The sequence below is a fragment of the Rhea americana genome, unplaced genomic scaffold (assembly GCF_003343005.1).
Source record: "Rhea americana isolate MKP2758 unplaced genomic scaffold, rheAme1 scaffold_416, whole genome shotgun sequence".
NCBI classification, from domain to species: Eukaryota; Metazoa; Chordata; class Aves; order Rheiformes; family Rheidae; genus Rhea; species Rhea americana.
The window spans coordinates 201643-223777 of record NW_028186553.1 but is presented as its reverse complement, the minus strand read 5'-3'; the positions used below and the strand labels follow the sequence as shown (position 1 = coordinate 223777).

General features: G+C 47.0%; 1 protein-coding gene across 1 annotated transcript in view; it reads right to left on the bottom strand.

The window, feature by feature from the left end:
- The window catches only part of LOC146590241 (protein smoothened-like), a 121945-nt gene that overhangs the window by 47512 nt on the left and 52298 nt on the right, over positions 1-22135 (bottom strand). The gene's annotated exons all lie outside the window — the stretch shown is intronic.

Sequence of the window (22135 nt, the reverse complement as noted above, 5' to 3'; positions counted from 1 at the left end):
GTGCGGCTTTGCTAACAGCTTACAGTTCCACCTGCAACAGGGTTGGGAACAACAGCACAAGTCATGCACCTAATGAAAACACATCTACATGCCCCCGAAACAACACGTCACGTTAGTGATCTTTGCGACTAGCCACTACTTGGTTATTCCTGTGACGAAGTAGCCAGAAAGTCTCTTCTCGATGGAAAAATTTCTCACCCGACTGATGAGTTTTACACAGTTGTCTACAAATGAAAAAGTAAAGATTACAACAGAAAGAATTTTGCAGCTTTAAACAGAACGGATGTGATGGGCACGACCATGCAGATGCTACGTGACCCGTCCTAGCAATTCTGCCTGAGAAGAGTCACAGCTTTTGATAACCTCGAGAAAAGCGTTGCTCCCGCCCGCGGGTACGAAGTGGAGCTACGCAAGGAGCCCTCTGCTCGAGGCTGCGGCACGGCAGCCTGCACCCAGGGCTTGCAGCTCCCAGACCCGGGCTGGAGAGCAAACTCCGCGTCCTCCTCCTGGTGTCTCGGTGGCTGGGACGGAAAAGCTGCTTTACTACAACAGCGCAACACTCAGTACTCGACCTGCCGAGCCAGATACTCCATCTCCTGTTCCACTTTCCACCGTGAAACTGGAGATGTGCACGTAAACATCAGGTGCGAGCATCTGAAATGCATCCGGAAAGGGAAGCGCTCCCTTTCTGCAATATCAGTGTTGTTTCCTCCTGCCCCATGACATTTCTCCTTCCTTGCTTGAAATTATCTGTAACCTTCAACTTTAGTGTTTCAGGTAGCTTCTGTTCTCTTCTTAATCCACCTCCTTAAATACACTCAAATTTCTAGATCATACCGTTTTAAGAAAGGGACTGTCCTTAGTTTCACATGCCTTAAATTAATATGTAATCCTGACGACGCTGCTCGCTGAGCCAAAACTTTAACTAAAGCTCCAAGTGTTTAAGATTCCAGCTCTACAGCCAAAAGGTCACATGGAGTCTAACTCTAGGCTCACCACACACATTTTAACCCTTTGGGGTCTTCCTCCCAAAACAGTTTGAGAATTGCCAGGCGAAGGCTGTTTTCACCAAAAAGACGACAGATTGCAAGACCCTCTGCTGTCTAGGAACGAGCAGTTAAGCACCTGGTCCAAAGCAGTGTCCAGCTGAACAAGAAATTCAAGTGACCTGCCTGACTTTTGAAGACCACCCGCCACCAGATGAATAGCTTACGCTTTGCAAACTCTCAACCCAGTGTATTTCTAACTCACTTTCAGCACTGCACTGAGGCTGTACGCAGCAAAAATACTAGACCGTGGCCTAAAATACTGCAAGCCCTCACCTAAAAATTTACTGTATTTTACTAGGATTGAGACGATTTTGGTCCTCAGACCTCTGAGGTAATTGCTAGCGAGGACTGAATCGTGGTCCCTTTCTATCAACCATTCCTCTTGCCCTACAGGCTCAACGAGATCAAGCATCCAGGTTCAGAGAGTCTGGGAACACTTCACTCATCCATGCCTAAAACAAACTCCCCAAACGACACCCACTGCCAGGCTGCTACTTCAAATAAAATCCCCCTGGGCCAACATCAATCAAGTTGCAGGTGGAAGAGGTTCTGTAGGTAAAACTAAGCTCTTCTGACACGTTGGTATTTATTTACCCTTCCAGGATAGCAAACAGGAGCATCCACATCCAACGCACGATCGACACGAGCGCAGCCATCCCTGCTGTAACCGGAGGGATGAGGAAGGAGGGATGAGGAAGGAGGCTTTCAAAAAAAGGAAAAGAACAAAATCCTAAACCCAGTGGACCTGGGTGGACAATGCCGAAGGAAAAGGAGCGGAGAAACATCCCCTCTCACTCCCCAGCTGTAAAACAGATCCCGTCGTCATCCCTGGGTCTGCTGTTCACAGCAGTCCCATGACAACACCAGCAAAAGAGAAGTTACTTACATTTTGTTTCAAGTTGCTTAGGCAACAAAACGGCAATTTGTGTTTTACAATTAAAAAAAAGAAAATGTAGGATCACAGAAGTCAGGGATGGAAAACACCTCCTGAGTAATCACAAGAAACCAGCACGTTACCTCCAACAGTAAGTGCATTTCCTATCGACGTCGGCTCATGCGGGACCTTAGAGAGCAGTTACGGAAAACCACATCTGATGGAAACCCGGGTCCCAGGGTGCCCGGGCACATGTCCTGCCGTCACCGGCACGGCAGCTCAGGGAAGCACCGTGGCCCACAGCCAGCCCCTGCAAAGAAATCCTTCTGCTTCAGCTGGGACGGTGCAGGAGGGAAATGACCTTCCCCTTTGGCAGCAGCTTCCATTTAGATTAGATTATTCATAAAAGGATTTTCTTTTATATAAATCTGATATTAATATGCTTTCTAAAAAGCATTTCTGGATAGTAGTTTGACAGTTTTGCTGTCTAGAAGACAATCTAGAAGAACAAGCTTTCCCCAGAAAAATTGTTTATCACTATAGGGAAAGGCTATACTGCTAATTATCTAAAGATTTTTAAAGATTACGTAATTAGAGATTATCTAAACTATCACTCAATTACAGAACACAAAATTACTGAACCCTCCCCCAAGCAGGCACTTACCAATGTCAAAGCAGCATTTCTACTTCATGCATTCACTGGTTGCAGAATTTTAAAAAGTCCAGATTCGAAAATCCAGACCCTCATTATTTTCTTCCCATCTCCACCACACAGAAATGAAGTTTCTTATGGGCTCCCCTGAATAGAGTGAGTAAGTATTTGCTCAATGCCGATGTTAAATCCAAGTCATAGACTATATATGAGAAGTTGACACTGGATTTTCTACCCAGCTGGGAAATACTATGACCTGCAATTTGGTTCACAGCAGATTAAATGACTTTACTTTGTATCGTTCCTCAGGCTACAAAACTCCAATTCTCCATCACAGCCCAGGAACAGTTCAGATCTAGCGCCACAAAACCCAGATCATACCAGGGGCTCGGCAACAAACCATCTCCCAGCCATAAAAGTCACAGACTACAGGAGAATTTGCATTTTAAACTTTACACACCACTCACACTTCTGATAAGCAAGGCAAAAGGGATTATTAATCAGTCAACTAAGTGTTCATATTATTATTCTGTAAGTAACAAAATTGGTGTTGTGTTAAATGTAGGATTTTGGTCAGAACACTTCTTAAACCTTCACAAAGTCCCTGAATATTAAAATATGGGGATAAAAGACTTATGAATGCTAAAAATACATACCTTAATGAAGATGAGCATCTTACAGCCTCGGCTAATAATTACTTAAAATGTGGTTGTTCACTTCCACATTCTCCTGAGATACCACACAAAATGCAAATTAGCTGAGTTAAAATACTGATAAAAGCCTTGCTGGAGGACTTAACTCTAAGCCCTTTGTAGATGCAGCTGGATACCAGAGCAGCTTTAAACCATCTTAAAAAACACACATCCCCACGGCAAAAAGAAGTATAAGAAAAAACATTCATTTAAACCAAGTTTCTGTCGTACAGTCCTGATCTCAGTGGCATTGAATTCAACCTCATAAACATTCATAAATCATAAAGGAGGAAATTATGGAGGGGGATAGAGCAGCAGTGAGAGGTTTTTGCTTGCTTTTATATGGGACTCCATACTTTACAAGCTGCTTTGTAGCACAAAATACCCACATTTGAAACAATAAAGTTGTATGTTATGCAAAATTTTATCACTACTAACCTTAAAATGCACAATTAATTTCCTTTTTGCTGATATAAATATGAGACAATCTGGGTCAAAGAATGAGAGAATTCAGTTCTATAAAAACCTAGTATGTACCACAAGAAGCAAAATGATAAACTTTTATTTTAAAAAAACGAGCTGGCAAAAATCTGCAAAGTTTAAGAAACCTACGCTGGAGGTACATAATGTTGGATACTAAGGGGAACAATGAAGTTCAAATCAAATCAGCACGCACACACTGCATATATAGATAAATAGCAGAGCAAGAATATCTTTACATGGGCATATGAGAATCCAAAGTTTTTATTATAGTGACCTAAAATATTTTTAGAAGAACTACCAAGAGCCATAACGTTAAAAACAGAGATGAAAAACACGATCAGAGACCTAGGAAGGAAGATGCAATAGACACTGATAGGGAATTTCAGTGCTTCTGAAGTGCCATGAACATCTTTCGAACCCAGATACGTTGCACAGGCCCTTAGAGGACACATGAAGCTGACCTCCAGCTATGCAACCGCTTCTCTTCCAAGCGCTGCCTGCTTTTTGGAACAACGCTGTTATACTTTCAACTACTTTGGGAGTTCTTCCCATCAGAGAAGCAAAGCAGAAGAAAGTTTATCCTGATATTTGCTAGTCTCCATTCCAATCTCATAAATCATCAACATGAAGTCAAGCAGCACATGCTGCTCTAAGGACAGCAGCAAGTAACAGGATTTTGTTGTTGAAATTACACTTGTATTTTGTAAAAAATGAATCCTGCTTGATAAAAACGATAAAGTAGTCAAAATAGTCTTTCTGTGATGATCTTGCAGCTGATGAAACCATCTTCTGGAACACATTGCAACGTTTTTCCTTCTCCTCCTCCCCACTGGTCTCAAACTGCTAGAGGAATGAGCTCTTGATATAACGTATCCGCAAGACAGTGAACCACATCGGGGACCACTTCCTACACCGCCGGAGCGTTTACGAGACAGTTCGTGGTGAAGAACAACCCTGCCCTGGTAGACGTTGTCTAACGGGTCTTGGCAATCTCCGGCTTTAACGATTCTCATTCTTGCTGAATGCCACCATACGCAAATGCAGAGCAAGACCTGAGCCTGGCCTAAGGTCTCCTGAGAAAAAGCTGCTCCCTTAAGAAATGCAATAGCAATTAGTTGGCTACGTGGTAATTAAAATAATAAACTAAATAACTCACCATCCATTCTGGCACGTGGAAAGCAGAGGTGCTCGCACCGCTGTCCCACTTCTCCATAACTGAAGCTTTCCAAGCAAAAGGAACGGCGACCGGCTACGCGAAGGGCCGAACGGCGAGCGGAGCCCAGCTCGGGAGCCGGGCTCCAGCTGCTCGGGCAGCTTGGGGCGCCGAGGCGTCTTCCAGCAGCGGCCCGCTCTTCAAGTCAGCCTCCCGAGCCAAGCGTCGGGACGGAGGCGGCCAGCTCCAAAAGTTCACTCAGTTCCTCATCTCTCTTTAAAATCCTGCATCGGATGAACTCCTCCGATCCGGGTCATTTTCTTCCGTGGGCATTTCATGGCGACCCTGGCTCTGCACGACTTCCAGCACGAGCTGGGAGCAGCGCGTAAGCCTGGCAGCCTCGCCGTCGCGCGCGCGAGCCATCTATCAGAGCCTGCCTACGCCCCTGGGCCCACGTCACCGAGACGCTGCGACCACGATCGATAAAACCCTCCCAAAACAAGGTCAAGGAAGCTCACCTATTTCCAGGGCTATACGTCCCCTCGAATGAGCAGCATAGCCGGCACCATTGAAAGTTTGTGCAACTTCTGAGCAGAATAGTAGATGGACACCTTGAACGCTGCAAGGACGTTCTCGGCTTTAACATCAGCGCAGGCAGAAACGAGCTGCACGATCCCGCGGGTACGCGCAAACCAGATAAACGTTTGGAGACGCTCTGCAATCAGCCGGGTCTCCGGAAAGAGGAGCAGCGAAGCATCTGGTTTGCGCGCAGCTCCCTCTGGCGAGCGCCCGGCCGCCCCGGGAAGGGCCGGCTCCGCGGCCGGGCGCGGGCGGCACGGCAGCTTTGCTGCCTCGCGCTGCTGAAGACTCGAGCTGGCGTTTCAAATTCAGCTGCAGCCACGGCGGGGGGTGGCCCAAGGCAACGGCGGGTTCTGCAAGCAGCTGCGAAGGAGCCATTTTGCCCCCTTTTGCCTGAACCCGTTCTGATAGTTTAACGGTACGTTTCCACTGACGAAGCAAACGGGGGCAAAGCTGCGGCTGCACTGGCACCGTGGCTTGGTGGAGCCAGCTGGGACCGCGATGGAAACTCCCGTTCCCTGCCAGGAACCAGCCGGCTGCTCAGGGGACGCCTGTTTGCACAAGCATTTCTCTGTTCTACTGAAACGCGCTTCGTTAAGCGAAGCTTTTCATTTGGTGTAACGTTCTGCAGAAAGGTCCCCCCAGCGCCTCTGCCCCGGGGGAAGGCTGCCGGGGGCTTTCTCCACCCACCTCACTCGCCCGCAGAAAGCTCTGCGCGAGAGCAGGTGAGCGCAGCACCGGTTTCTGCTTATTTGCTCCTCTTCCGTGCGCTCTAAGGAGCCGGGCTGCCACAACCACCCTCCGGCACGGCATCGCTCACGCCTGCCCCTCGGGCGCCCTGGAGGGGCAGGAGATGTCTGCACTAGATGATCTCCAGAGGTCCATGCCAACCTCAGCCCTTCGGTGACTCTGCTGCAAGTCCGAGAGGTGCAACCAAGTCTTCTGAGCAAAGGCACCCAAGAGCTGAGTCCACTCCTGCGTACCCAAGCACGACTGACGTCGAGCAGATGCATTTCAACTACATCGCCTAATTTGATAATTTGATTTACATAAACTGGAGGAAGTTTTGTTGTTGTTGTTTTGTGGGGTTTTTTTTTTGTGTTGGCAAGCTCACCCCTCCAGATTGAAAGAAGTTTCTATTTAGCACTGCCTTCAAGCTTCGGGATATTATTTTCTCATCTCCAAGCAATATTACGTTTAGCTTCAGCCAGAAAACCCTGTTACGGAGGCATTCCCTTGAGCAAACACCCGGCCTCCGCGGCTGGCTGCTTACCCCCCTCCTTGCAGCGCGAGCGACTGCAGCACGCAGCGGTCCCTCGTCTGCCACCAGGCCGGCGGCTCACGCGCTCCCCCCGCACCCCATTTTCTGGCGACAAACCTACGTTCCTCTACGGCCGGGAAAACCCCCCCAGAGCGGCGGGTTTGCTGCGCTCGTGCAAAATGCAGCTGTGAGGCTCCTCAAGCCGCCGGGAAGCCGGGCGCTCCCTGTCCCAACGGGAAACCGCCACGTCCCGCCGGCCGCGCCAGCGCCTTCGTGACCTGAAAGCAAATCCCTCCACCGAGCAGCAACGTACTATAATTCTGCCTCCTCCCGCCGCTTCGTAAGGTTCAGCAGGAGCAGGCCGGGCACCTGCTCTTCCAGCCGACGTGCTCTCTGGAGCCGGCTCCCGCGCGCTTTGCTGCTGAAGAATTGACCCCCAAACCACGTCATACACTGCCGGTGCCGTCGGCCAGCCAGCTTCGGGTTCAACGTCTGTTCAGTGCAGGGAGCTTTAGTAATTCGAAAGACAGAACTCTACATAAAATACGGAATTTTGCTTAAAAAGGACTGGCAACTCAAAAACTAGACATGCCAAAAATAGTGTACCAGCACAGCAGGCTGCAAAAATAGATGTGTTCTACCTGCTGTGGACCCCGGGGACAAACAGTTCAGGCTTCTCCGAGCGATGCTTTTCCAGCCTAGTGTAAGAACCGTAAAGGGTCCGTGCCCTCCAGATGCTCGGGCGAAGGACGCTGTAGAAGCTCAGTCCTGCTATTCGCTGACACCTTTAGCAGAAGCGCAGGAATCTACTGACTTTCTAATACCACAAATCGCGTCAACCTCCCCCTCCCCCCGGTTATTTCTTAAACTTACCTTCTAGCTTTCAAAAGACTTAAATAGGGAACACTGACAACTGACTGCTGCTTTTGACAGAACAGGAAAAACACTGCTTGCTACGGGAATTTAACGGCAGTTAATAATCAGAAGTGTCTCGAGAGCTGATTACAAACACCGGCAACTCTTGCGCAGGAGTTTTATATAACGCAGGTTACTAACAAAAGGCTAAGATGCATCAGACACACAGGGGTGGCATTTTTCATTCAAAATTCATGAAGTGTAAAACCTTTCAAGTTTTGGACAAATATCTGTCACCAGAAATCTCAACAATGTATTTGTCTGCACAGGACAAATGCTCTGTTCTGTCATTTCTCCTTACCCTAGGCCTTGCAACCTTATTTTAGCACCAGAAAGATAGAAAAAGGTATCCTGGCCTATGACTACTTCAGTTCTTTCAAAGTTTTAAGTGAAAAGAAGCCTTATGCCAGTTTTCATGGGGAAAAAAATTCAAAAATAAATGACCCAAAGCCCTCCAGCACGATAAAGCAGGGACTGCTTCAGAACGGCCCAGAATCAGCTGATCTCATGGCAAAACTCAAAGCAACTTTAACAGCTTGTAGCTGTTTAGGGCACCAAGTCCGTAACGAAGGAAAATCTTCGTGTCGCCATACATTTCAGGGTAGAGAAGGGAATATTTGGCTTTGCCGAATGAAGCCCTCCACTGAAAAGCTGGGTAAAATTTATGGACGGCTTCTGCGTTGTTGCAGCAGAGGCAGCAAAACGAGGCAGCCCTTGGAAGCGCCCGTACTCCAACTGTTAAAATTAAACGGTGAAGCAGTTTAATGCCAGACGACTGGCTGCAAAAGCTCTCCGCAGACACGAGGGGGAGCGAGAGCCTGCAAAGAAAGCGGCGAGTTTGGGCTTCTGCCCTGACCCTACGAGAAAAACGACCGAAAACTGCGTCTTTCAGGACTGCCCCAGCTCAAAACAACCACCACCACTAAAGATAGACGGGTACTTGTTATTTTGGCTCAGAACCGGTCGCTGCCTGGCCCTGCAAACTGCACAGGGCTCCAAAGAGGGAGCAGGGGAGCAAGCGGCGTTACGTGGGCACCTTAAACCAGCACTGCCAGGCTGCACCACCACACCGCTGCGCTCCCTTATTTTTCTAGTAGATGTGATGTTTCCAAAACATACAGACAAGGAGAGAAATGAGGGAAAAAAAAGAAGGAAAAAAAAAGTAGATTTGGAAGGGTTTCCAGGCTCTTCTGTGGCACCTATAAAACCTGCTCATGTCAGCTTTTCACCCCGCTGAGCTTTTACGACTGCTTACCGGGACTCCAAGGCTCATTTTCTCACTAACTTATTCCATTCTGTCAGCTGCATTTCACCCTCAGCTTTCCAGGCAGCCCAATTCTCACGTATGATCTATTATATCTGAAACATCGACTTACTTTCCTTAGTAACAAACCGCTTGCAGAACCTGCTGCCTGGTGCTGCAGGGCCCGGACCAGCCTCCCAGGCACGCGCAGCTCGACGGTACAAACACGGGCAAAGTTAGGTCTCACGATTTGGGAATTATGTTTATACCTAAAAAAAAAAATAGGCCGTTAGCTTGCACAAGGGTTTCATATGAGATGTTAATTAACAGTTAAAAGGGTCATTTATAAATCTACGTCTCTTCCCTTCCTAAGCAGCAGTTTCTAAAGGTGTGAGCGAGCGCCGTGACACTCCCCTTCCTTGCTTCGGTTAAAACCCAAGCCGGGGCTCCCTCGGCTGCCCGTGCGCGGCCGAGGGCGGCTCTCGTGTCACTGCTTCCCCCAATCCCGCCGGGCCAGCGTCCCCCCCCGAGCGGCTTACGGCAGCGCGGAGCCCGCGCGCGGGACGATCCAGCCCTCCCGGCGCGCGCTCGCAGGAGCTCCCTCCTGGCCGCCTTTAAGCCTCTTCTGAAGAGCAGCTCTCCGAACGCGCCCGCCGGGGCTCCTCCCGCCTCGGCTGCATCTCTTCCACCAACCGTCCGCTGGCCGCGGGCTGGGAGCTTCTCCGGGCAAGTCCTTCATCCTCCCGAGTTTCGGGAGAAACCTCTAACGGCGCGTGCGCAGCACAGGAGCAACTCTTACGCTTCTGCAGCTCTGTTAAACCAGAGGACCTCGATCTTCGCAGTCCAGGCAGCCGCGCGAGGCCAACCTGGGGGGAAAGCGAGCACCGGCAGGACGGCGCGGACCGCGGGAGGCGTCGGGCACCGCCTTTAATCTTGAGCAAAGCACTGCAGGACGGGGAGACCCTCAGCTGCTCGGCACTAGGCGCCAGATCAGCACGTTCAAGGCCTTGGTACTAAGTAACAAACGGCGAATTATTTTCTGCTCCCTTTTTCTCTATTTCTTTTTAAATAAGAGGAGGAATATTCCTAAACAGAGCAATCACACTTGCACACAGATACTGTTTACAGAGCCTGCTTCATCGGAGAAAATTTCTGGTGGATGAATTTGATTTTCCCACGAGGCTTCAAAGACTCCAGGGACACGAAGACTTCCACGGTCAAAACCATGAACGGGTTCAAGCAGAGTATGGATATAAAATAGAAAAGCAAGGCAGCACCATAGAAATTCCTGCCATTCTTGACATACAGGATCACGCCTGCTATAAATAACTCCAAAATACTCTCTCTCTTATACCAGAAGTAAAAGATAAACAAGCTGAACAGACAGAGAGAAGACCCTGCCCCTTGGGAGCAGTCTGAAACGTCTCTGCTCTCCCGAGGACACAAAGCCAATGCCCCGAGCAGTAACATACCGGAACGGCCGCGGGATCCCCAAGGAGAGGCATCTTACTGCACGCTTGCCTGCACTGGCCTCAGGTTGGGTTATCTGAATACCTAAGCGCTGAAGAATTCCCACATTTTCAGCCTTTAACAAGACCTCGACGCTGCATCCTTCAGACAGCCTGTTGCCAAGTAAACCTCACGCCCAAGAAGAGTAAAATCTGACACGTACAAAGCAACAACAAATATTCAACAATTTCTATGAACGTGATCACACCGAGGCCTCTCAACTGAACGAAGAGCAAGGAAAAAGGCCTTCAAACACAATAGCTGGGAACTTTCTATGAATATAGGAAGGATTCTGCCACCAGGAGTTACCGGAAAGCAGTCACATGAACCTGAGTCAGGAAGGCCTGAGTTCGCGCGGAAAGAACGGCTGGTCCATTGGTTAAGCCTGTACAGCAGCAGGTTTTAAACGGCTTCCTCAAAAAGAAAAGCAAAGCTCAAAGAAAGCCTGTGAGATCGAGCACGCGCAGCGCAGACGCTGCCTGCACTTACGTTTCTCACCGAGACGGCCGCGTGTTCGAGCAACGCGGATCCCCCCGGATGAGGCGCCAGGCCACGAGCGCATTCCTGCTGAAAGCAGGCAGTACCTGGCTTTGCTCTTTCCCAAGCAAAAGTCCAGCCGAGAAGAGCAAACAGGTCTACAAAGCACGGCGCAGAGGAACGCGAGCTCAGCTCCTCGCGTCCGTGGAGGCCCAACGCGCTGCGGGGAGCACGTGCTGATCCCTACCGGGGCAGCAGGATGAGGGAGGAAAGAAGCAAGCGGCTCATCTTTGGAGTTACTCATCTCCACCAGCCAAGCCAAAAGCTCACGATCAAATTGCTTCAGAAAGCCCCAGCCAGCTCTCTTGCAAGGAAAGAGGCAAATATTAGTCATATTTCTACTGGAAGACTCCCAGTGTTACAGCACATAAAGCACACGGGAGACTTTCCAGGCTAGCAGCAGTCTCGAGACAAGATAAAACTTTCAGCATGTTTCTACGTTGGCAACAGTTCAGGGAGCTGAAGCTGGTACTGGCTGTCAATAGCCATAAGCAAACAGGTGACGAATTTGTACTAGGTGTCCAGAGCCAGCAGGGCTACACTGAAAAACTGAGATGCTAAACAAATCCAGCGCTGACATTCACGTCGAATCGCCAGGCCTCTCGTCTTGAAAAAAGTAAACTGAGTCTGCAGGCGCCTGGCACCAACTCTGCGATATAACTTCTGAAACTAGAAGTTACGTGGGTGCACAAGGGCCTCTCTCACCCGGCTGTAAAGCGGCTGACGCTGTCCCAGGACAACAGCAGGCGTCACGCTGAGCGAGAAGAGCCCCCGGCGCTCTGGCTGGAAGAGGGACAGCGTGGAAGAGCCGGCGCGAAACCGCAGCGCGGGTGCTGCACAGTGTCGCCCCGAGCAGAGCAGCTGAGGAGCTGGCAGCAGGAAACCCGTACGGCTGAAGCTCCGAGGCCATCGGTCTGCTTCAAAGCGCTGCTCGAGGACTTCCAACGTTCACACGATCCATCTTGTTCACCAGCAGACTGGTCAAGCTATACTGGACCCGCTGGAACACAACTCAGCTCAAGACACTTGCTGTTTAAGATGAAGGTGTACTATAAGAGTATTTATATTTCAATATTCTTAGACTTCCAGCTTTACTAAGGTATTAGATCTATCACTTGGTAAATGGCAGCCTTTTTGAAATTACTTTAAATTTCATCCATTTGTAGAAATATTTTAGCAGCTGGAGCTCTGAACTGCAGTTTGTACTCATCTGCAGCTCCGCTGGCTTCTTGGGTGATCTGTAATACAGATCCCTCATTCACCTGACTAGCTCCTCTCTGGACAAGAGCAGTAGCATCTTTCTCTCACATGGGAAATAGGTTCAAAGAACAGATGTGTTCAGGGTATTATCGACAGGCATGAGATGCTTAGGGTATTCTCCGGTATTGGAAAAAACTTGAAAGTTGCTAAAGAAAGATTAACTATTCAATCTTCAACATGGCAAATACTGGGGAGAAAGAGGTTACACAGGCTGAAGCAAAATTAGAGCTCTTAGAGATAAATATATGCCTACAGAAGAAATCCTAAAATATGCACAGCCTGCTTTCCAAGCAAGGCAGTCAAAACCAGAACCACGGGGGTCACTCAAGAATACATTTGATAATATCCTCAGGGATATGAATATTCAGCAGGAGGTAAGCCTGGGTTGAGGAGCTGAACAGCTTCTGTTCATTAACTGAAAAGCAGGAACTGAACTGGTTGATTTCAAATAGGTATACAGAGAGATAGATAGATATACATATATATACGCGTATATGAAGAGAGCGTGAGAGATGTTTTTATGAAAATAATTATACCAACATAAGAAGCTCCATATGATGCTTTCATGCTCTGTCTTTGCATTCTCGCTGTCCTGTTTCTTTATCTTCACGACATATAGGTCTTTCTTACAGATCTCAGTTGTGAACTTCACCAAGTTGATGACAATTCTGCTGTCTCACCCACGTTCAGCATCACTATCAGCGGTCAGATATGCTAAAGTCCAGATTGCAGACTGTACATTACTTTGAACAGTTGCCCCCCTCCAAAAAAACCCAGAACAATAAACTTCTGCTAAAATTTAATTTGGAGAAGGGAGGAGAGGCAGGAGAGGAGAAGGAGAAAGGCAATATTGCTGCAAGAAAGCACCTCCTTTCATTGACCAAACAGGCTCTTGACCCAATTCTAGCAAACACACTACACCTGTGCATGAACCACCCCATGGAAAACTTGATCACCTACACAAAAAAGGCTACTAGGAAAAAAAACCCCAAAGTAATAACTATCACACCCATTCAGGTGCAAGGATAACCAAGTACTCCATACACACCACCCTAGACAGACTGACCAGTTCTTGGACGACATTCCAAATTTGTGCTATCTCAGTGTTTCACCCAGCGAGTGTCAGTTGAATCATTTGGTTGTCACCAGCCTACTCTGTTATACACAAATGTTTGCAGTTGAATTTTCTTCTGCAAAAAGCACAGATGCAATCTGTAGCAAGGTTCACATCTCCTCCATTCAAGACTACTGCAAAGCACTCTGCACGTAGGGCTGTCTTAGGAGGACAGACAGAGGCTTCAGATACAACTAAAATACATCTTTAGTAGCAGCCCTCACTCTTACAACCCTTTAACATCAGTGCCTTCTGATCTCCCACGCCCCTGCTTGCTTCTGAAAGCAGTTTAAGACACAAAACCCAAGAGATCCCAATTCCCAACAAATTGAAGGCTGTTTTTTTTTCCACTTGTTCTTTCAAAGCAGGGTGCTCATTATTTTATTCCTGAAGTAAGACTCCTCAGGAAGTTTAGAAAATAGATGTACATTCGATTTCTTTCACAACCTCTTGACTTTAAGAGTTTAATGGCCTTCAGAGATCAATCTGAACTTTGTTTCCATGCTGTCCAGACAGAAGTCTGATGACCAGCCTGTCAAAATGTGGGTTTTTTAAAGAGCAAATCAGCCACTTATTGGGGCCATCCATATCCATTTTTTATTGTAATCTGCTATACACCCAGCTGCGTGACTCTAATGGTTATTTAATCAATATGCTTCAGCAGACATACATGTTTTCTAAGTTAAAGAACTTCAGCTCAGAACTGCACCATACCGAGTAAGTTTGCCACTAGCAGCAGCACAAAATTAGCAATATGCCCTCTGACAAATTGCAAAAATAATCTGTAAGTACCTGTTCTAAAAGGTATGCAGACCACTTCTAATTCCACCCCTCGTGAGCGTAATTTCATGAACCTGGCCATCCAATTTGCTATTTTGTCACAGCCAAAAATAAAAACTAGTTTGAAAGATTTGTTTTGTGTGCTCAAAATATAACTATAATGCAGTTTCTGCTTAGCTCAGTGTCAAAACTACAAGAGCAAAGAAGTTGCAGGTTAAGAGTGAAGAACCACACACAGAAACTTGCTTCGTGCCTCCTGGCTGTGATGGTCAAGGCGGACCGAGCTGCCTCCTGTGAAGAGCAGTAAACAAAAATAGGAAGCTAAGAACTCAAAATATTTTGGGATATAGTAACAGCGAGACACAAGCCGCTCAGCAACCTCTTGAGGAAGGACCCATGTGGCAGGGACGATGTGCAGTGCCTTCTCCTCTGCAGTAGGTCTCACAAAAACATGTACTTTGTAGAAGTGGATTGAGCCCTAAAGCGGGGGAGTGTTACTCACGGTGTAAAAAGGTCTTGTCAGGTGATCTAAAATAGCAACCAACAGATGATAGCTCATCTCTATTTTCTTAATCCTCATTGCTACGATTTTTTAATCTTTTTGCAAGGTATCCTTCAGTCTGACAGAACCACGGCATCACATGATTTGGACAAAAACTAGAGATGAAATTTGGGACAGATCCGGAAATTTTCAGTGTCGTGGGCAAAGGAAGGTTTAAGAAAAAGATCCTGGACTCGTGTTTTTTTTTTTTTTTTTTGGGGGGGGGGGCTTTATCTGATCACCACAGCACGTGAGCCAGTGATGACATTCAGAAATGGTGAGCTCTGCGCTCGGCGAAAGCAGACCGTGTTCACAGTGCATCAGCTCAGATCTTTCACAACAGCTGGATGCCGTCTGCTGCCATCACGGTCTCGAGAACCTGATGGAAAACCATGCCATGATTCCCAGCAGAACCCAAAACTTGGGCATCTGAGATTGCAGAAGTGTTCACGCCTGCCCGCGAAGAGCTATCAGATTAGCAAGTCTTACGTATTCCCATCCGCATTTGTCAATGGCTCACTATAAACGAAGCTTATCTTAGCAAATCAGTAATGCGTACAGCAGCATTCCCCCCAGGAATTCGTCCCCGTCAGCCGTAAGACGACGGCAGCAGACTGGCAAGGTTGCCTGCCTGCACATTCGCTCCGGCTTCGAGCAATCCCACCTCCCACACGCGTGGCACCCAGTGCGTCCGGGCTCCGGCGGCAGCCGCGAATCCTCCCAGCCAGCGCTGCCAAAGACGCTCTTCACACTGCGCAAGTTGCTCTGCTGTCAGTGAACTAGGGAAAATGAAGTTAATGAGCAAAGCTTTAATCAGTGGACCTCGCACTAATCAGAAGCAGAGTCCTCTGAATACATAATGACAGGCCACCTCTCCCTGACATTCCAGTTTCCCATGGGAATAAAGTTATAGCTTCTCAAACAGGGGGGGGAAATTAGCCTTCAAAAGCGAGATTAAAGGAACCCATTTAAAAGCACCATTAGCGTACGCAAATGGACCTTTTCCCCAAGTACTTCTTCGGCCCACACGTCCTCCCCAGGGGAGGAGGTAACCACACCGCAGGAAACCCAAGAGCAGGATCAACAACGGCAAGGAGAAGTATGTTTACTCTGAGGATATTGCTGTTTTGGTAGTACATTTACATACAGACACGTCTCATTAACTGAGGAATCGTTTCATTCAAGTCTGTGGCAAATAAAACAAATGTTTGTCTGAAAACTACCCAGGCTTAAAACTGAGAGCTTCTCTATAAACAAGTTACATGAGTTTATCACTGTATCCTTATTTAATCTGTGCTTTTAGTGTTTTCTTACAGTACAGCCTCGGGCACTTTTCTAGGCAAGGTTCCCCTGCCATGCAGCACATCTGCTCACAAGTTTTACTCCACTCACTGACTGTCTAGAGCAGTTATCTAGCAGCAACAGGCAACCCACCTCAGTGTAAGGCTTTAATGAAAATTAATCTTATGCTCAATATTAATCTTATTATGGATCTTATTAGCAGATCATTGAGTACACTTCACACTGAGATTTTGCCAGTCAACGGTACAATCCCCCGCTGAAGGGTGTCAGAAACTCGCTGTCCTATGTTCAGAGAGGATTTGAAAAACATTGATGCCCTTTAGCCTTGACAAGCGAGGTGACGCTGCAGAACCTCGTCTGCCGTGTTTAATGGATGTTAAAGCCAACAGGAAGCATTAGGCCACCCCGTCTGACCTATCAGCACACCCAAACTGAGCCCACAAACCTGCGCGCGGCTAATGCACGTCTCCCTTAGCCACTTCCCTGGACGGCTTGCTCGGAAGGTTAACCACATATTAGCGTTTTGCCTTGTATCCCACTAGGTTTTTTTCCCCCTGGCTTCGGTTTCCAGCTATGCCCTTATCAGAATCACGAACACGGATTTACAGGGAGAACATTCGGGGATCTTGCAATCAAGACGCCGCTCGGTCTTCCCAGCAGCCTGAACAAAGTCAGGCTCTCAGCGTAAGGGGACTTCTTCAACATCCAAACACCCCGCAAGCCTTCGCGTGCTTTAGGGGTTAAGTGCTGCTATCCGAAACGAAGACATTGGCAGAAACTGTATTATCGTACCACAGACACAGACAAGCCATTCTCCATTCCTCCACAGTTTATACTCCTTATTCCTTACAGATTTCATTCCAGTTTTCTCTCACAGCATGCATGAACTGGTCTTATCAGTCTTCTTGTCCACTGTGAGCCCAAACCCTTCTTGGAGCCCCCACTTCTCAAAACATAATTCCTTTGCCTCTGCCAGCCCGCAGCCGGGGCCTGCAAGCGTTGCACCTCCTTGAGCAGATCCAGTTTTGCCACGACGTTTAGCTTAAAACACCCCCAAAAGGGAGTTAGCTGCATATATTTTACCTTTTGCAGACCAATCCTGCTTGCATCTACATTGATGGCAAACTTATAGACAAGCCTAAGGTTACCCACAATATAGCTAGTAAAGAATAGATTAGAGTATGAATTTGAAGCATAAACTCAGTTTATTAATACAGATTTACTGAAAAATAAAAACAACTTGGTACAGAATAAATGTATGCAGAGAAAGAGAGAAACAGTTACTGTAAATTAGACAACTTGGCTTACTTCTCTGTAGCTTCTCCAGGTTAATCAGTCCTCAATGAAATCAAGTTTGACAAGTGCTATTAGCATCTGCTAATTTATGCATTTTAATCATTTAGCATCTAGCGCAATGAAGACAGAAATGTTTGTTGGCTACAATCAATCCCAGAGGAGCAATAGCTGCTAGCGAACATTTCTGTTACATGCGCCTTAGTGTCTTAGTCCGCAGAAAACCATTGAAAATTTCTGCCCTAGCACTGAACATTTATTTTCCATTACAACCTCTCAGTCCCAAGGGCTTATGTTTGATCACCAGGTTTTTCAAGGTTAGAAAGCTTTTTATTAAGCTTTCCCTCTCTTTCTGTTCTGAGCGGTCATGAACCTATCCCTTTTCAGCAATGATATGATAATATCAAGATAAAAATCTGCTAAAGTACAGTTTCACCACCTCGACTGCAAATACGACTTCAGCAGCAAGTGAATGACTTTAATGATCTGACTTATGCTCTTGTATTCAAAACAGCTGCATTGTTCTGGAAAATCAACACAAGCAACACGGTTCTGTTCAGCTCCTAGTTACCTCCCATCCCACTCCGTTTCCTCCCTCGATGCTCCTACCTGCGACTCTCAAGGTCTGGGATGCAAACACGGCCGTGCTTCACCACCACTGTAATCTGCTACCACGTTACTCAGTAAAATACACCTCAACCCACGCTTAGCAAGTTACTTTAACAAAATCTAACTTGAGTCAGATTGAATGTGAAGGTGTTCTTCAGACCTTGAGTTATTCAGGAACCATTACCAAACGCTGCGTAGTCGAGAGCCCTATTAGCGCTGCTACGGAGGCTCTGATCCAGGAGGAGAAAATGGGAGCTCTGACTCACACCAGTGCAACGACGAGTACTGCATGAAGCTTAAACGAGATTAACAAATCCAGCATTATAAGCACGATAGAAATCAGAAGTGCAGGTAAATCAATTAGGCATTCTTCATGTGTATTAAAAGATCAAGAAGAACATTTAAATACGAGTGAGATACTTAAAATTAGACTAATGAGGGATTACTAACAATTTCTCTCTCGAACCAGAACACTCTGACAGTTTAAAAGGCAAATGCTTTATTATTTCGTAGGTAGGCTTAGCATTTACTCCCACGCTTGGGAACGGGATAGCCGGAGGTGACAGGCATTCGGCTCCCGTGCAGTTCACTGCGTACAGATTGAGAACTCTTTGAAGGCTAAAGGAAGCGTCAAAATCCGACGAGGAAACCATTTCTCATCAATAAGTCGGGGAAGGATAAATTGCCTTCAGCATAGGTTAACATTTCTACCCTTCCATAGCAAAGCCCCAAAAAGCTTGGCCATCTTGCTAAAGAAAGAAAAAAAAAGAGAGAGGGAGAAAAAGCCAGTGTGCTCTTGTATCACTGAGATTTGACACGAAATTGTAGACGTACCCCCGTACCAACAGCCGTTGGTCACCCTTCTCTAACGCCCTTGCCCCATGCCTACTGATGTGATTGCTGCTGTTACCGGGCAGCTCTCATTTCGCGCCCCTCGAGGACCCGCCAGCAAGCCAGTGCACGCTGTCAGGCCACGCGAGTTGGGTTTCTCAGGCTGGATTTCGTTTGCTTTTTGTAGAGCTAGAGAGGACATAAGTGACTGAGGACTGCCTGTCCGGTAAGAGCCAGCCTCCTCTCAACGACAGCGTTTCAGGAAACCCATTTTGGCAGAACAAGAACCATCGCCTCCTCCACGGCAGAAATAAGTTACCTCCAGAAGCTTCAGATGATGATTTGTTTAAAGCTTAGGTGCTATTCATACTTGGAAAAGTTTTTAAAAATAATCCACTCTGTCAAAGTTAATCATCCAAAAAATATATATATTTTTTTAAATAAGCCTTCGGTCCCAAGGGATTTTCATGAGCAATTCAGGAAACATGCATGGCAACAGCGGGTCACAGGAACACGCAGAGCTCCGGCCTTCCACAGCCTCAGCGATTCGTTTCAGTTCGCTGCCGATCCACGCCGGCGCGGCAGCAGAATGGCTCTTTGCCCCGTCTTCCCCAGCGCCAGATGAGGCTGTTCGGATGCTCTGCAGTATCGGACGGCGCGGGAGCAGGCAGCAGGTCCTGCCGCGGGCTTCAGAGCAAGGGCTCATTTCCACGGCGGGGCAAGACGACGAGCTCAGGGGGCTCAGGCACTAACGCTGCCGTTAGAGAAACGCATAAACCATTAACTGCATTTATTATATATTGTGTAAGGAGATACTAGTGCAGAAAGAGATGTTAGCACTGTAACTCTTGTGTGATCCAAAAGGATATTCAGTGTTTAAACACCTCGCATTTTTCAGACGCTAGCACTGCCACACAGAGTAAGACAGAAGCAATAATTGGCTTAAGGGAGGTCTAACGACATTTTTAAGCCATTTAACCTTTACTCTCTTGGTTTAAGATAGCAACTAATCCCTTCAGGTGAACACTACCTTATACCTAACCTATATGTATTCGTTCCTTCAGGCCATCAATCAGTAATACCGAGCTTTGGTACGGCAGCAGCCTTTACGGATGTCACTGAGCTTCCACTATAGAACAGAGACAATTTAACATGCAGTAAAAGCCAGCATAAAACCGAGCCTAGAGTGCACATTTGTGTGCATGCAGCAATGATTAGCATAGTTATTTCTTGCTCTGGAGGACACAAGAAGTGTCCTGCTTCACAGGGCTGCAAGTAATCCTGTCCTTCCCGAGACACCTCGGCACACATTTCAAGCCCTAGATCAACACTCCTTGCTTAACCTGCACGTTAGATTAACACAGACATACTGAGGCTTCCCGTCTGAAATCTGTGCTGCTTACTTGGTTCAAAAAGTGTATTCTTCAAGAAAGAGAGGTCCCACACTACGTCTTCACTGCACACTTAACGCAGCACCCAGCTTCATTTAGCCCCGGTGCAAACCCGGCCGCACCACAACTCAGTGTCTTCTCACTGCTATCTCGCTTGCGTTTGACTGCAAACCGGCCAAGCACGGGGCTTCGCCGCTCCCTTCCGAGCGGGAGCTGGGGAAAGGGGCACAACGTCACCACCTCAATTCTCTCCTGAATACTCCAGGCAGAGCTAAAGCAGCAACCTGATCCTGCCTTTTCGCTTTCTCACCTAGGCGAATCCAAGCTTCTCCAGAAACGGGACAAAAAAATCTCAGTACGGAGTCCGTTGCTGTGGCAGTATGGTAAAAAAAGAAATAAATAAATTTCAAAAAATAAGTGTTTTTCTACCTTTCTTTCTACTGCTTGAGTATTTCTACTTTAAAAGGAAAAATTAAAACACATCCCAGGAAAGGATGAAAGGAATGGAGAATCTGTGAGGTGCTCCTCACAATTTCTTATAAACATGTAAAGCTTTAGTTTTCAGAGTTGTTTTAAAATCTTGAATCTTAAAACTTGCCTTAATGTCTTTAAAACTTATTGTTTGTAGGAAAGGAAATTGGAAAGACAACTATTTCTGCAGGATCGGCACGTCCAATGCAACGAACAGGAACTGACTGATGGGCAGGACAAGGCTGGAGGGCGGGAGGGACCGGGAACGTAACGTGAACGGCTTCATGAAATACCACAGCGTAGGAGTACGCACACACAGTTACCAAGTCCTCAGGTGGGTATGAAAGCAGATCAGCAAACGTACCTCTTGAACCACCACAAAGTTTATCCCCTCCACCAGCACACATCCAGATCCGAAAGAGCCAATGCTGCGCCGGCACGCCGCGATGCAGAAGCTAAGTACTTTGTCCGTTTGCTTCGCATTTCACCAAAAATCCACCTTTAACTTAAAATGGAAGCAACTTCACTCACCAAGCACCAAGTGTGCCTTTTTGAAAAGACTTATGCCTTCTTCCTCAGAAAAGCAAGCTAAAATGACAGTTTACAATTATATCTCTAGGACAGAAGCTTAAGTCTGCAGAGGAAATTATGGCCTATAATCCTGGAATGGCACATACAGCAACGATCCTCACCTGAATGCTCAGAGGAAACCTCCTGTTGCTCCAAATGAGAGATATGGACTATCTGAGTTTTGGTTTAACTTTTAAAATAGTCAATTTTTTTCTTTTTTCTTTTTTTATTTTTGGTAATAAACTCCAGCGATTACATCTCCGGGCAGCATGATTCACCAGGATCAGCAGCAGAAGAAAAATTGACTTCTGAAGCAAGAAACTTTACTCTTCTCTTTCTCCTCCACTTGCCTGCTCTCCTGTCCCTTCAGTTGCTAATATTCCCTCTATACAGAGAACAGGTCATGAAGACTACAACCACTGCTCAAGCTCTCAAGTTGAGGCGGGCAGACTGAAGGAGATATTAAGGAAGTATTTCGAAGAGCTGCTGCATTGAATAGTTTTCAATCAAATCATTTTTAACAGGAAATAACCCAATACACAGGTTTTCTAGTTGAAAATACAGCTCTTGCAGGTTGTCTTGAGCTGCACTGCACAGCAGCAACACAATTCATGTAAGAAGAGCCAGCATATGTGTTCCTGTCAAAATTGTGATGGTTCTCCTCATTTCAAGTTGCCTATTCTCCCATACCCATTATTATTCTAGAAAAGGCTAAATACACTGACAGTGAATGTAAAGGCTCCCACTGCTCCTCAGCAGAGGAGTAATCACTGCCTTCGGTTCCTCCCACGCAAGAAGGCAAGTCCTCCTCCCTGCTGCAACCTGGGGACTTGGATCATGCAGTTCTCCAAACGGCAAAGCAAATGAAGCAGCATCTTGGCAAGCCGAAGTTCTGCTTGTACGAGCCATCAGAGTGACTGTCTCTCGGGAGAAGGGGGAAGCATTTTGTGTGCTAGAAGCTGGCAGAGAGTTACAAATATTAACATTTAACTGCTGAAGACAAATTTAGTATTATGCGACACTGAT